Here is a 12,916-nt window from a genome sequence, read left to right as displayed (position 1 = left end):
CGCGCCTGGTTCTGGTACATCGACAAGTATTTTACGCGCAATTTAATTAGAAGCACGATCGCGAGAACGTGTCCTGACCTTAACCGTGTTTAGAAACGTTCTAGTTCCCCGATAAACGTACAAACGTTGCCGCTATCGCGGTAAACATCGCGCAGTTGCCTGTAAATGTAGTTTTCGCGTTCCCCAGCCAGCAGCTGGCTACCTACTCAAGTACCCAAGTACTCAAAGTTTTCAAATTTAAATATGCTTGGTAGGCGAATAAACTGGCCGCTAGGCACTCGTACTTTCTGCTAGTGTGCCGTTCACTTTTTTTCACGAAAATTAGCCGCACGGTGAATTTATTCCCAAAAGACGAAGGCGAACGGAAAGCGAACTTACAGTTTAATCGGTTTACGTTCTGTCGGATAATTAATTCTCCAGCCCGTTAACGAGCAGAAAGCCGCTTGGCCAAGCTTTTTCGATTCGTGTCGTAGCGATAATTGAAGCGGCTGATCGCATTTCCCAGCGTTAAACGGACAACACGTTTCCTCGAATTATGTCGATAAGCGTGGCTCCGACTGGTAATTACTCGATGGCGATTACCGCGTCTGGCCTGCAAACACGTTGACAAAGTTTATGTTGTTCGCCTCTGGCCTACAGTGACAGCTACGAGGAGGATGATCTTGACGTTCGACAAAGATCGATTCGAAGGTCGACGATCACCAGAACCATGAATAGCTCCGGTCGAGACAGCAAGGGATTTGTCTCGATTCTACGAGCAACCATTTTCCGCGGTCGTTCGTCCGACAAGAAGATAATTGCTGTTAAGTAAAAGGGGCATGACGTTAAACCGTATCTCGTCGAAACAACTGCAATTAAGGTCGAGCAACTAGTCTCCCGACCCACGGACCAGCTATAATAGCTCGCATTATAAACAGGTTATACGATCGCGTAAACCATCTCGACGATGTTACGCGATTACCTATACGAGTGATCGGTTTCGTGTTGTTTCTAGATTCAAACACGAGTATACGGTATCCAGTTGTACGTTTAACTCCCACCCGTTATTTCCTGTTGTGGCAGGGCCTGGCCGCAAATGATGGCACCTAGGTATCGAAATTTACTCGATCGATCGGTTTACTATTGCCTGGCTTAGAGGAACGATACGCACCGATCGAAAGTACAGCGTAACCAGCTGTGACAGAAGAAATATATTGTTTTTCGTTCGCTCAGGATACACATTTTTAACAACGTACGAACAAAAAAGTCGCACGTGATGAACGTGCGGTGACGAGATTAATGTGGCACGCGTTACGTCAACCGACAAGAATGTCCATCGAGAATGACAACGACCTGCGCGCAAAGTGAGTCACACGGTGAGTCTCGGTGGACTGTCTCGCTTATTAAGTTTGAAAGTCGTTACTTTATCGAGGAAACGATATCACCGTTACATCCGGATTCGCTGACTCCCATAAGATTCGCCCGATCGGTTTCCCTCTTGATTCGAACTAATCAAAGTTGGAACAATTACGGAAGAGAGACGAGCGACATTAATACCTCCCCGTCACGTAATGCGTTAACCCAGGTTTTCCATCGATCTGAAGTTGAATTCAATTTTCTCGAGCCATCGATTTCTCGTAATAGAAATTTCCCTAAGTATCTAATTAGGACGATCGCGATCGCAGTGGTCCGTATACGGAAATACGGACGGATTTCGCCGGGTCGTAAATTTCGTTTACGCGCGGTCACGACGATATGCAAATTGGTTTGTCGTATGTCAGATTAACGACACGGGACTGGTTCGATGTATAGATCGAACGACGACGATGGTTAACGAACAAATACAATATAACAAATATCGACGAACCGAACATACAACGTGTCTGTGCATTTGCTCGATAACTAGACGAGTACCTGTTTCTAGAGTTGGATGAATCCGACGAGTGTATAGTACATAGTAGTAGCATAATTATTATCATCGATAGCCGTAATAACGACAGCGTAGCTCGCTCTAACGTGTATAGAATAATAGGTAGTATTACGACAAACACGTAGCCGAAAGTAATGGGAAGAAATGAAAAGAAAAGTCGAATTATCGGGCAGTGGTGTCGAAATAAATTTCCATCGATGCGGCAAGAAACATTTGTTCGATACCACGTACTATGTTCCAGGCGCCGTAACCAGATTCCATAATAAGTTCGAAACGTTCAACGAGATACGACATTTTTCAGAATTATTTTCGAGCAGGAAGCGTAGCGTGCGCGTCTGCTAAAAAATCCTCCCATTGAATCCATAAATTTAATTTTCCGACGTTGAAAAATAATAGCTGGAAATATGCTTTGTACGCACAAGGCGTAGCACAACAAATCACGCACCTCGCTGTTTTCGAGTAACGAAACTAAAACGTGTGTAGCGAAAATACGACTCTGCGATCTTGAATCGTCGAAGAGAAAACCAGTGATTGTAATTCCTAAAACAGAAAAAAACTGGAACTAATTTAGAAACTAGCGGCGTTCTTTCTTCCAGGAGGAGAAAAGAATATCCCGTAGCTACCGAAAACGCGCGAACATACTTTTAGCGCGGTTGAGATTCTCGAAACGTTCACCCATTCTTCGCTATTTATTTATTTCCGTTCCGCGGGCTATGTGTGCGTGGGTGTGCGCTCTTTGCCCCCGCGTTTCACCTTCGCGGTAAATTATTGTCGTCCTCCTGCTTCTTCCTACTTCCGTTTTCCATGGCACGGCGATGCTACACGTTCTAAGTACGTACGTGGCTGGAACCAGGTCCGCGAAATAGAGGTGGGTCTACCAAGGAGGTCGTTGATCCAAATTTCGGAAGGGATACCTTTTGTCCTTGGCGAGATTTATGTCGTTCACCGACGCGCGTTTGCTTGGAACGTATCCGCGTGGAATAAAAAGCGTTCGAGGCAACGGAAGGCTCGTTTTAAAGATCGATCTATTATTGATACGCTTCTGCGAACGCTGCGATGGATCGTTGACTTTTTGAAAGTTTAGCAGGACTCGCGAGGCGTCGTAAAACCGAGTTAAATCGGTTAATACGGATTTACCAATCTCTCTGTCACCCCCGTTGTACGGAGCAGTTTCCAATTCCGTTCGGTGTCCAGGTGGCGACTCGCGGCCACCTTCTCCTTTGCCCGCCATTAATTTCACGAGCACGTTCCACGTCCTCGGTCCTCTCTTTTTATATTTTAACCTCTTTCCTGCGACAACCGGGGCGGAAAGTTCGTGTCCCGCAAACGAGTTCCGAGCCAATACTTGCTCGCTGGGGGAGAGTTCGTCGTACAAACGTGCGGAACGATCTCCTCTTTTTCTCTCTCGCCTTCCACCCACACGGGTCCCCCTGCCTCGCGTCTATTTCGTACGGTTAAGGCGGCAACTTCATAAGCGACGGTGGTTTCGTTTCTTCCCCGGAACCGGTACGAAACGGTCCGCAAAACTACCAACCAACGTATACGGGTTAATTGAAAACTCGGAGAAGCGAGTTTCGATTGTTCTCGTTCCTGCGAACACGGCTGTTAATTATCAACGCGTAACGGTGATCTGCCTACCAGCTATAATTCGCCGTAACGTTCGTTATTTGTTTTAATACAAAATTGCGGCTCGAATCGGCGTTCGACGAACGGGAATCGCAAGAAGAAGGTCGAGAACGCCGAGCAGCAATATTAATACCCAAGACGAGGTAAACGAAACACGATCGAAACGAGTCGAGTTCCCCGAATATGTACTTCTTTCTCGAAGAACACGGTAACGTTTCGGGATAATTAAATCGGCCCCGTCCGCGAAGAGGAGTTTCAAAAGTGACTGGCAGGTCAGGAGGTTGGCTCCTTCTTCCGTCGAGTTTGACTACGCTTCTTGGTCGAAATGAATTTTCTACAAACGCGCTCGGCAAACTTTCGAAACTGACCGCGTCCAAATTCACCACGCTGTGGCTGATTCGTCGAGATAAATAATTGGAAAATCGGTACAAAGATCGGAGATGATTTGCTTCATCTACGATACATAGGATTACGCTGGTTGATAATCTTTCGTCGAGGACTACCGGATCCATGGATCTTCTTATCCGAATCAACGTGAACCTATTCGACGAACGTAGCGTACCGATAAATTCCGCCATCGACGCGCTTTAATTATACATGTATACGATCGATGGATCGAGGAAGGATGCGCCTGCAGGCTACTGCGCGTTTCTGTGCGAAACAATGCCCGCCATCGACACAATCCGAATTCTCTATTATAATCGTGTACCCCGTTTATCCGGTGTCCGAATACTGTGATGGGTTCGAGTGCGCGAAACGAGTCAGCTGTTCCATCGTCATCGATGTTATGCGTTTCCCTCGATTTTCCACGACAAACACCATACAAACGGCCGTTATTTTTCAACCATTTCACGTTAAAATCCGACAGGTTCGTTTGCACGTAAACTTTGCGATCTCCTTGGATTTTTCGAACGAAACAACTATCTGGAAACAAGAACGATAGGGAAAGAAAAAAGTTGGAATTTCAGGGGAGAATGTTTGATAAAAATTCAATAATGTAAGAGCTTTAATTAGGATGCTGAAAAAATAATTCTAAAGATAAAACCAGGAAGGAAGGAAGACGGACGCGTCAGAGTAACTTGAACCCATAAAACGAGGAAGTTTAGACGTTTGGGCGGGGTGGGTTGGAATAGGGTGAACGGAATGAGCAGAGGTTGCGCGTGGCAGTGATCCGGAAGCCGCAAGGAATCCTGCATGACGTCTAAATCATATGTCATGGGTTGGAAATACGCATATCGGGAAACGTAAACTTGATTCCCGGTAATGCTTCCGGCGTTGCGCTTTAACCCCAAAACCCTCTGCAATACACGCGTACCCGATATGGACGTATACGCATAGAGGGTGGCTCGAACATTTTACGTAAAAAAAGGAGTTCCATTGGAAAAGGACCGACCGAATAAAATAATTAACATCCACCTACTACTTATCGAATCACGATATAAATATTTATTTGAGAGTTTTTCTAAAACTGCTACGTAGGAATGTTTAGGGATCGTTTACGTAGCGCCTGATATCCGTAGGTTACTGGACGAAAGATACGCTGAAACTTCCTGTTAGTAATTTCACCCTATAGATAGCGTACACACCAGCCAGCGGCCAGATCGCGGTTGAGTTGCGTGTGTTTACGATACGTCGCTTGAAACATATATTTGATATAGGTGGTTGGGGGGTATGTGCACAACGCAGGTTTGGACGGCCGTCTCGAATAGACGGACCGTGCAGTTTCGTTGCACCGATACCCGATATTTACTGGGCAAATCACAAATTTAACGGGCGATTTCCCGCACCGCGGATAATGTAACTCGAACGAAATCGACTCGTGCATTAAGAGTACGGTTAAAGATTGCGACGCGTCCGATCGCTGAAAAACGAAAAACAACGCGAAGAATTATTGGATCAAAGGAAGAAATAATTCGTGTTGCAGCTAATGCACCGGACACTAAAACGCAAAATCCTCGGTAAAGCGACCAAAATTTATCGCGATGAAGATGCATAGTAGACGATTTTCGGATCGTCGTGCCGCTATTATTCCGGTGTCAGTAATCCTTTTCCCGTAGGTACGCGTTTCTTCCAAAGACGCATACTTATCCTCGTTCGAATAATTGAAAGTAAGCGTTATATCATCGACGATACAAGCTTGTTATATCTTGTGTAAATGACGGTCGTCGAGCAATCTATCCTATAATCGATAATCGATCCTTTTTCGCGTCGAATGGAACCACGGTGGCTAATATATGTGCACGCCCATCGCGACGATTCGTAATTATATTGGGAATGGCTGTTGCTCTAGCGAACGACACCGTTAACGGGATATTTATCGAGAACTAACGGTAATTCGAGTAATTGGCGATAATACAAATAGCCGATAAAACGAATCGAACGTTTGTTCTTCGATTTCCGAGTCGGACGATGGATCGTACACCCTATCGGTCATCGCGGCGGAATTTTCACGCGTCTTTTTCGCAAACTTTGGCGAAACGTTCGACGAAATAAGCAGCTGGAACGTATCGACAGCCTTTTCTCATCCGTTAGCGGCGCTCGAGAAGTTAATATTATTGAGAGTGGTTCGATAACGTACGTTATCGATGAACCGTTCGTGCGTTGACCTCCATTAAACGATTACGGACGACGATGCGCAACGCGTACCCTCCGCGCTTAAATTTTACGAGAAGATAACTGATAATTGAGTCGGATATAATAAGTTTTGCAAGGTCGTTTCAATCGGCTTTCCAGCGCCTCAGGATCGATTCCCTCCGATGCGACTTTCTCTATCCCCGTAAAACTTCATTCCATCGGATTGAAAGATTACTCGTATGAGTTACGATGTCAGCCCAGAACACCGAATAATCGAATTTTATGGCGTTCCAGCCTGCAGATTCGTGCGAAGCAAAGCGATAATTTCAAGCATTTTATTCCGTAGAGACGATAGAGGCGCGCGTTCTCGAGACGACGTCTGGAGGATGATGCGTGCCAGATACAAGCGAGACGAGATTCTTTATCAAGCCGTTGCCAGTGATCGGAGTCGAAGAGCAAAGTGCAGCTCGATTCTCTAGGGTCGAACGAGTCCAACGGCATCGTGTAATCGAGCAACGATCGCGAACGAATTTTCGACGCTCGACTTTCCAGACAGCGACTCGTCCATCGCGAGGAACGTCGCGCAATTTAATCGGAAAACTCGACGCGTGAGAGGAATCGTTTCATCGCGTCGATGCACCGTTGCGTTCCGTCGATCATAGTCGAACGATGAATTTCGTTGGGTATTCTCGACGTCGAACAATATCCAATCTACAACGTTACGACGCGTCTAATTATTTTAAAAACGTTTTAAGTTCGATCGTCGAAGCTCGAAGTAAGGTAAATGGGGCTGTAAAGAATACGCGATCCGAGCAGTAAACATTTTGGGAGACGTCGTCGTGGCGCTCGCGAGGAAATGCAAACGAAACTTCGTCGATGTAACGCAATCAGCCCCGTTTAATTAACATCCGAAGCCCCTGATGTCTCGACCGTACTCGAACTTTCGAACCCCGCGGGGTTATCGTTTTCGATCGAATCGGTGCACTCCGACGTTGTGCCAGAAACGATCTGAAAACTCGCGTCCCGCCGGTACTCGTTACGAAATCGTGTATCCCATGATCAACGAGTCCGTTTGTGACCCGTGGAAACGTTCGACGAGCACTATACACCGCACGAGAACTTTATTTTCTTACATCTGTGCCATAAAAAAGGTATTCCATCGTTCGTCGGCGTAGCAGTTAGAGTCTTGGTCAGAATCGAAACACACTCGACTGTCCGGCTAAAAGACTGATTGGCGGACAGTAATTCGGAACCACAGCAAAACCACATCAAAGATAGCAAACATGGAAATGCAGTTCTGTGTGTACGTCTTCGAAAAGGTAGTTTTAATCGCACTAGCATCGTTACTTAAGATCGAACTCGACGACGGTGCTATTTCAGTTGTAGCCCAGCTGTTGCGCAAAATGTTGGAATAATTATTTAAGAAATAAAATCGTAGCGTTCGGGGCGAGTGTCTGGGTGAACTGCGAGCGTAGAAAATGGAACGAGTAAATAGATTTGCCGGAGGATGCGGCTGGGGAACGAAAGAAAGGAGTCGATAAAATATCACTGAATTCAAAGCGAATTCGCATTTTGAGAAAAGTAAGTAGGTAAAACGTATAACGACGCTGGTATTAAAAATGTAACGACGCGACGATAAAGAGGGCAAGGTTAAAAGGGGAATAGGCGTCCAAGATGTTTTTTAGGACGAAAGGAAACCTGCGGGGAAAAAGTAGCGTCGATTTACGGGAAAGCCAACGTCGAGACTTGCCGATAGCACGAAGGTACGGGCAGTAGACCTATTAGTGGATGGTAAAAACGCGGCTTGATAAACCGCAGGGCTGGTCACTGTCAGGGTCCAGCAAAAAAGCAAACGCTGTTTCGCCCCAACTTATTTCCGACGATTCCTGGACCACGATAAGGGATTTATCGACGATTCGTTCGTGGACTGAAATTTATGGCTAGAATTAATTTATCGATCAACTGCAAATTGATTTGCGGTAAACACCGATCGGCAAATACGAATTACAAAATTCGGATGGAATGAATTCGTTTACGTATGTAAACCGTCGGTGTTCTCGACGCCGTTCACGTTCTCTACAAGTAACAGCTTTCTTCTAAATTGCATAAAACGGAGATACGTTTAAGTAGGCGAAGAATAATCGAACACGTGATTTAGAAAGAGGTACGCGTTGAAACGGACCATTGTGTACGTGTTTCTGGTTAACGACGTACTCGGAAAACCGGCGCGGAGCATAATCTACTTAAGCGAAATTATTCCAGACCGTGCAACTCAGGAATTGTTATTGCGTTAGAATGCTACGGCGAAACGACGATCGCTTAGATTTTGGCGGCGCAAAATGTAACATGCGAAAACCACGCCAGGTTACGGGTCAACGTGTAAACGATATCGGTAGTCCAATTGTTATAGAATGGTCAGAAACAATACGTTGGTAGTTATTTGTTAACGAAACGCGTGGTATGCCGATCGAACAGTTGCAATAGCAGCAACTATTCGAGTAGCAATTAAAGCATATTCTCGCGTATCGAAGGTACAAACAGCTCGTAAGCGAGCGTGATACGGTAGCTGTTCTGGCTAAGGTAATTAGCCGCGGCTTATTACCACGACCGCAAAGCGCCTGTTTCGAAACGAGAACCGCGTTAAAACGCAGCGTGCAACATTCTTGCTCGGAGGGTACTCTTGGCCGGTTTCGTTAGGCCGCGCGACAATGCGATAGAGGAGCTTATGAATATGGAATAGCGACCCTTTATGAAATTCGAATCCCCGACGGACACCGACAACCCGAAACTCCCGAATACGTAATATCTCGAGGCGACGGTGTAATTAGTTGTTAGTTCGCAAAGACCGCGTTTCATTGTCGTCGATAACTTTCATCACGGAACCTGTGCAAATCGCGGTACCGTACGCTGCTTTCTGCTCGTAACCGCGATACCGGTCAAATGATCGTTTCTAGTTATTGTTTCTACTCCCGATTCGATAGTTAAATATTATTTAGTAGACAGTTGTTTGTTTAACTACGAGCAGAGTAGAGAAAGTAGATCGAACCGCTGTAGAGTGAGGCACAGTACACGCGTAACCAAGTGGAGTAAACCGCGATGAGTCGGACCAAGTAGAACAAACCAGCGTTTGGTCGGACCACGCGTCACCAAGTGCAACCAACTGTCGTAGACTTTATCGATCGTCGCAGTTTGAATGCATGTACGTACCTACCAAGAACCTTTAGGGTTTGTGCTTTTCAATTAATTAACCGTACAATGAAATAATATGACCGTAGTCGAACCGTACAATGGAAAATATTATTTTTTCTTGCGTGTCCCCTTGATCCGTAGAATGTAGGTATGTATTACGCGAGTAAGCGTGCGCAATGGATCGATCCACGGTATTCGACAAGAACCTCCGCGCCGGGTCGCGTCGCGACATCGTGTCGGCCGGCTGACACGTTTAGATTGATGGCGAGAGGGGAGTCGCCGTAAAATGATATCCGCGAGGGCCGCTCGAATGTTAATTACATGCATAATTAATGCCATTACCGACGAGAAACGTACCGCCCTTGCGTAAAACCTGCACGAGCTTTACTTAACCGAAATCTCTCGCGACGCGTCCTCCATATTCTCCCTATCGAATGTTCTTTTTTATCGGTGACGACCCGTATCGAGATCATCGATTAAAAGCGCGTCGCGTATAACTTTCCACCGTGCGTTTTACTTTCCAATTACTCCTCCGTTCTTTTCCGAACTAGCATTTTTCGCTTCTCTTTGTTATTCGTGGTTCAACGTCCCTTCTCCTCGCGGCGAACGAGACCCTTTGTTACCCGCGCAGTTGGATAAACCCTGTACTTTCTAATTTTCATTCGGGCCGCTCCTCCCCTAAGTCGTTTCTGCTCTGCACCGGTTATTAGACCGCAATAATTCCGATCGCGACTACGCGTTACTCGAACGTACGTGACCGTGGTTAGTTTTGCCTACCTGGAAAATGGACATTTTGTACTTCGAACTGCGATACGATAACGGTACAATTACAGGATAAAAATACCAGAGTAAAGGGTGTATACACGAACGCGATTCAGGGTACCTACGGGGCATTAGCATATGAATACGAAAAATTTACTACGAAAGGACCATTTCGAATCGACGTTAGTGGACGTCTTGTCGTTGACCCTAACCTTGCTCTTGACCTTAATATACTTTTTGCAGGCGAGAATATCGATCAATCGGTCGAAACGTTTCAGTTGGCATTCTCTTACGGTTAAAAGTATTTACCCTGAATGGTCGTAGAGTTGCGTGAACGATACCCTTCTAACGACAACGCGGAGCAGAACCACGATTCGATTGTACCATCGTTTCGGTATTTCCGTGTATATTTGCCAACGCTGGGGATCAGGGGAGATGGGAAAAACGATTGAAAGTGTTTGCCTCGCTGTGTTCCATTTCCCCGCGATTTTCGAAAAGCGCAATGCCGTGTCGGGAGATCGGACAGTTCCGGTGCCCCGCGCGGGAATAACGACCGCGATTATATACCGTGCGGGATAAATAAACGGCGACCCGGTTTCCCTTTGATCATTCATTCCGGAACCGTGCGGTCGCGTTCGATTGCCGCGAACGAACCTGCACACCGAACAAATCGCCATAAAGTACTAAATTCCTCCGAATGACGGCACGGAATGCGTTACCGCCTGATCCAACGCGCGATCCTATGCGACTATATCAACTACGTACGATTATCGAATCGCTGATAACAGCCTATCGATAATTATGTCGAGCATGTAATTTTTCTCGTAGGATTTTCGTCGATGGTAAAATAAATATAGACAAAATGCTTTATTACTCTCTCTCTCTGTATAGTGTGTACTGTACCTGTACTGGTATAAAAATTTGAAAATATATGCACGAAGCAAGATACCCCGAAATTTTATAATTAATTTTAATTTTTCTAATTTCATTAAAATAACTAAAATAGAATAAAAAGTTAAATATTTGACGAGCGAAATCTGTTTTTTCGTACCGTGCACCCCATACATAATAACTGCGGGCGACTTCCGCGAGTGAGTTTCCACGCGCAGATACGTTAACCGTATGGCGCGAGCATAAATTTTCCGTAAATAGCGCGAGCTCGGTGTGCACGGATGCGAACGAAGCGAATTGTTGGTAAACGTTGGCTTTAATTTCATTCTTGCGAGTGTTGCGTATACTAGAGCTCGTTTGTTCCTCGTGAGTATAAGTTGAAAAATACACTCGACCGATGAATATTTCACGATGATAGTAAAGAATATCCCGTGGTCTCGGAATCTAGTCGCTCGTAATACTTCCCGGTTTGCGGGAAAAGCGTTATTCGATCGAACAAAGGATATCGAACACAGTTGGATCTCGTTCTTTTGGTATTTTTCTGAAATTGCATCGATAACGCGCGGACCACCGGACAATAGAATAGAGAAGTCCATTTGTTCAGCTGTAGCGAGGTATACAGGGTGTTCGGCCACCATAAAATAAGACAAAAATCAAGAATACTAATTTTTTGATGGAGATTTCGTTACAAAGTTATTAACGTTTAAAGTTCCGCACGTACTGAATTTTTTTCTAGAAAGTGGGTAGGATTTCGGGGGTATGTCTAATGACCAAAAATGATTGTAATTGACCCCTGCAACTGAAAATATTTTTTCCAAAACGATTTGAATTCTTTTAATTCCACCGAAAAATTTCAACACCTACTCGAATTTTTTTCTCGAAACTAAGTAGGATTTCGGGGGTATGTCTATTCACCAAGAATGCTTGTAATTGACCCCCGGAACTAAAAATAATTTTTCCAAAACGATTAGAAAAAATTTTTCTTCGCGGAAAAATTTCAGTAGAATATCCAGATATATGGTCAGACATATTTTCAGTAATGAATTTTTTTCTCGAAAATGCGTGGGATATCGGGGGTATGTGTAATGACCAAAAATGATTGTGATCGACTCTTGCAACCGAGAATAATTTTTTTAGAACGATTTGAAAAATTTTTTGCCAAAAAATTTCAGCACCTGCTCGATTTTTTTCCTCGAAAATGGGTAGGATTTCAGGGATATGTCTATTCACCAAAAATGCTTATAATTGACCCCTGCAATCAAAAATAATTTTTCCAGAACGATTTGAAATTTTTTAATTTAATCATTAATAACTTTTTAACGAAGCCTCCATCAACAAATTGGTATTCTTGATTTTCGTTTTATTTTGGCCTCCAGAATCCCCCATTAGAATTTTCCCCGGGGTGAACACCCTGTATATCTAGTATCTAGTGTTTCGAACCGCGGAATCGCTCTATCGTCGCGCATTCGTTGTACAAATCATTCTTGGCAGATCGGTTTCGCGGGTTCGCGAACGCGCTCGAGCCGTTCCTTTGTCCGTTGGTCCGACTTCCTCCGCAACTAGCACGAGACCCATCGTTTATACGATTCAATCCCGTCGTCGTCGGTTAACACCAAAGTGCTCTAACAGTCGCCTAGGCTGCGCGGCTGTAAATCACGCGGGACGCGAGTGCCATTTCGGATTCCCGGCGTGGCCCTTTGTCGGCGTATAATTCACACTCGGTCACGTATTACACCAGTACACCAGCCGTTACAGCCTGCATTACACTAATGTCAAACAACGATCCCGACTAGCATGGACCGCGTTAATTTCGCGGACGGACCGTTCGATCGTTCGATCAAAAATTACCTCGTTCCCTGGGACCCCGAGTTTAAGACGTAACATTTTACGAAACAACTTTTGATCGATTGCTCCGTCCAGACGTAGGGAAGAGCCTCGAATTTAGCATCGGCAAGTCTGAAGTTT

At 45.2% G+C, this 12,916-nt stretch overlaps 1 protein-coding gene across 3 annotated transcripts in view; it reads right to left on the bottom strand.

Moving 5' to 3' along the window:
- Con (leucine rich repeat protein connectin) overlaps positions 1-12,916 on the bottom strand; it is a 112,693-nt gene that overhangs the window by 48,168 nt on the left and 51,609 nt on the right. The gene's annotated exons all lie outside the window — the stretch shown is intronic.

Source organism: Colletes latitarsis, chromosome 5 (assembly GCF_051014445.1).
Source record: "Colletes latitarsis isolate SP2378_abdomen chromosome 5, iyColLati1, whole genome shotgun sequence".
Taxonomy (NCBI): domain Eukaryota; kingdom Metazoa; phylum Arthropoda; class Insecta; order Hymenoptera; family Colletidae; genus Colletes; species Colletes latitarsis.
The sequence above is the reverse complement of the archived record's forward strand: the minus strand, read 5'-3'. Positions and strand labels throughout refer to the sequence as shown.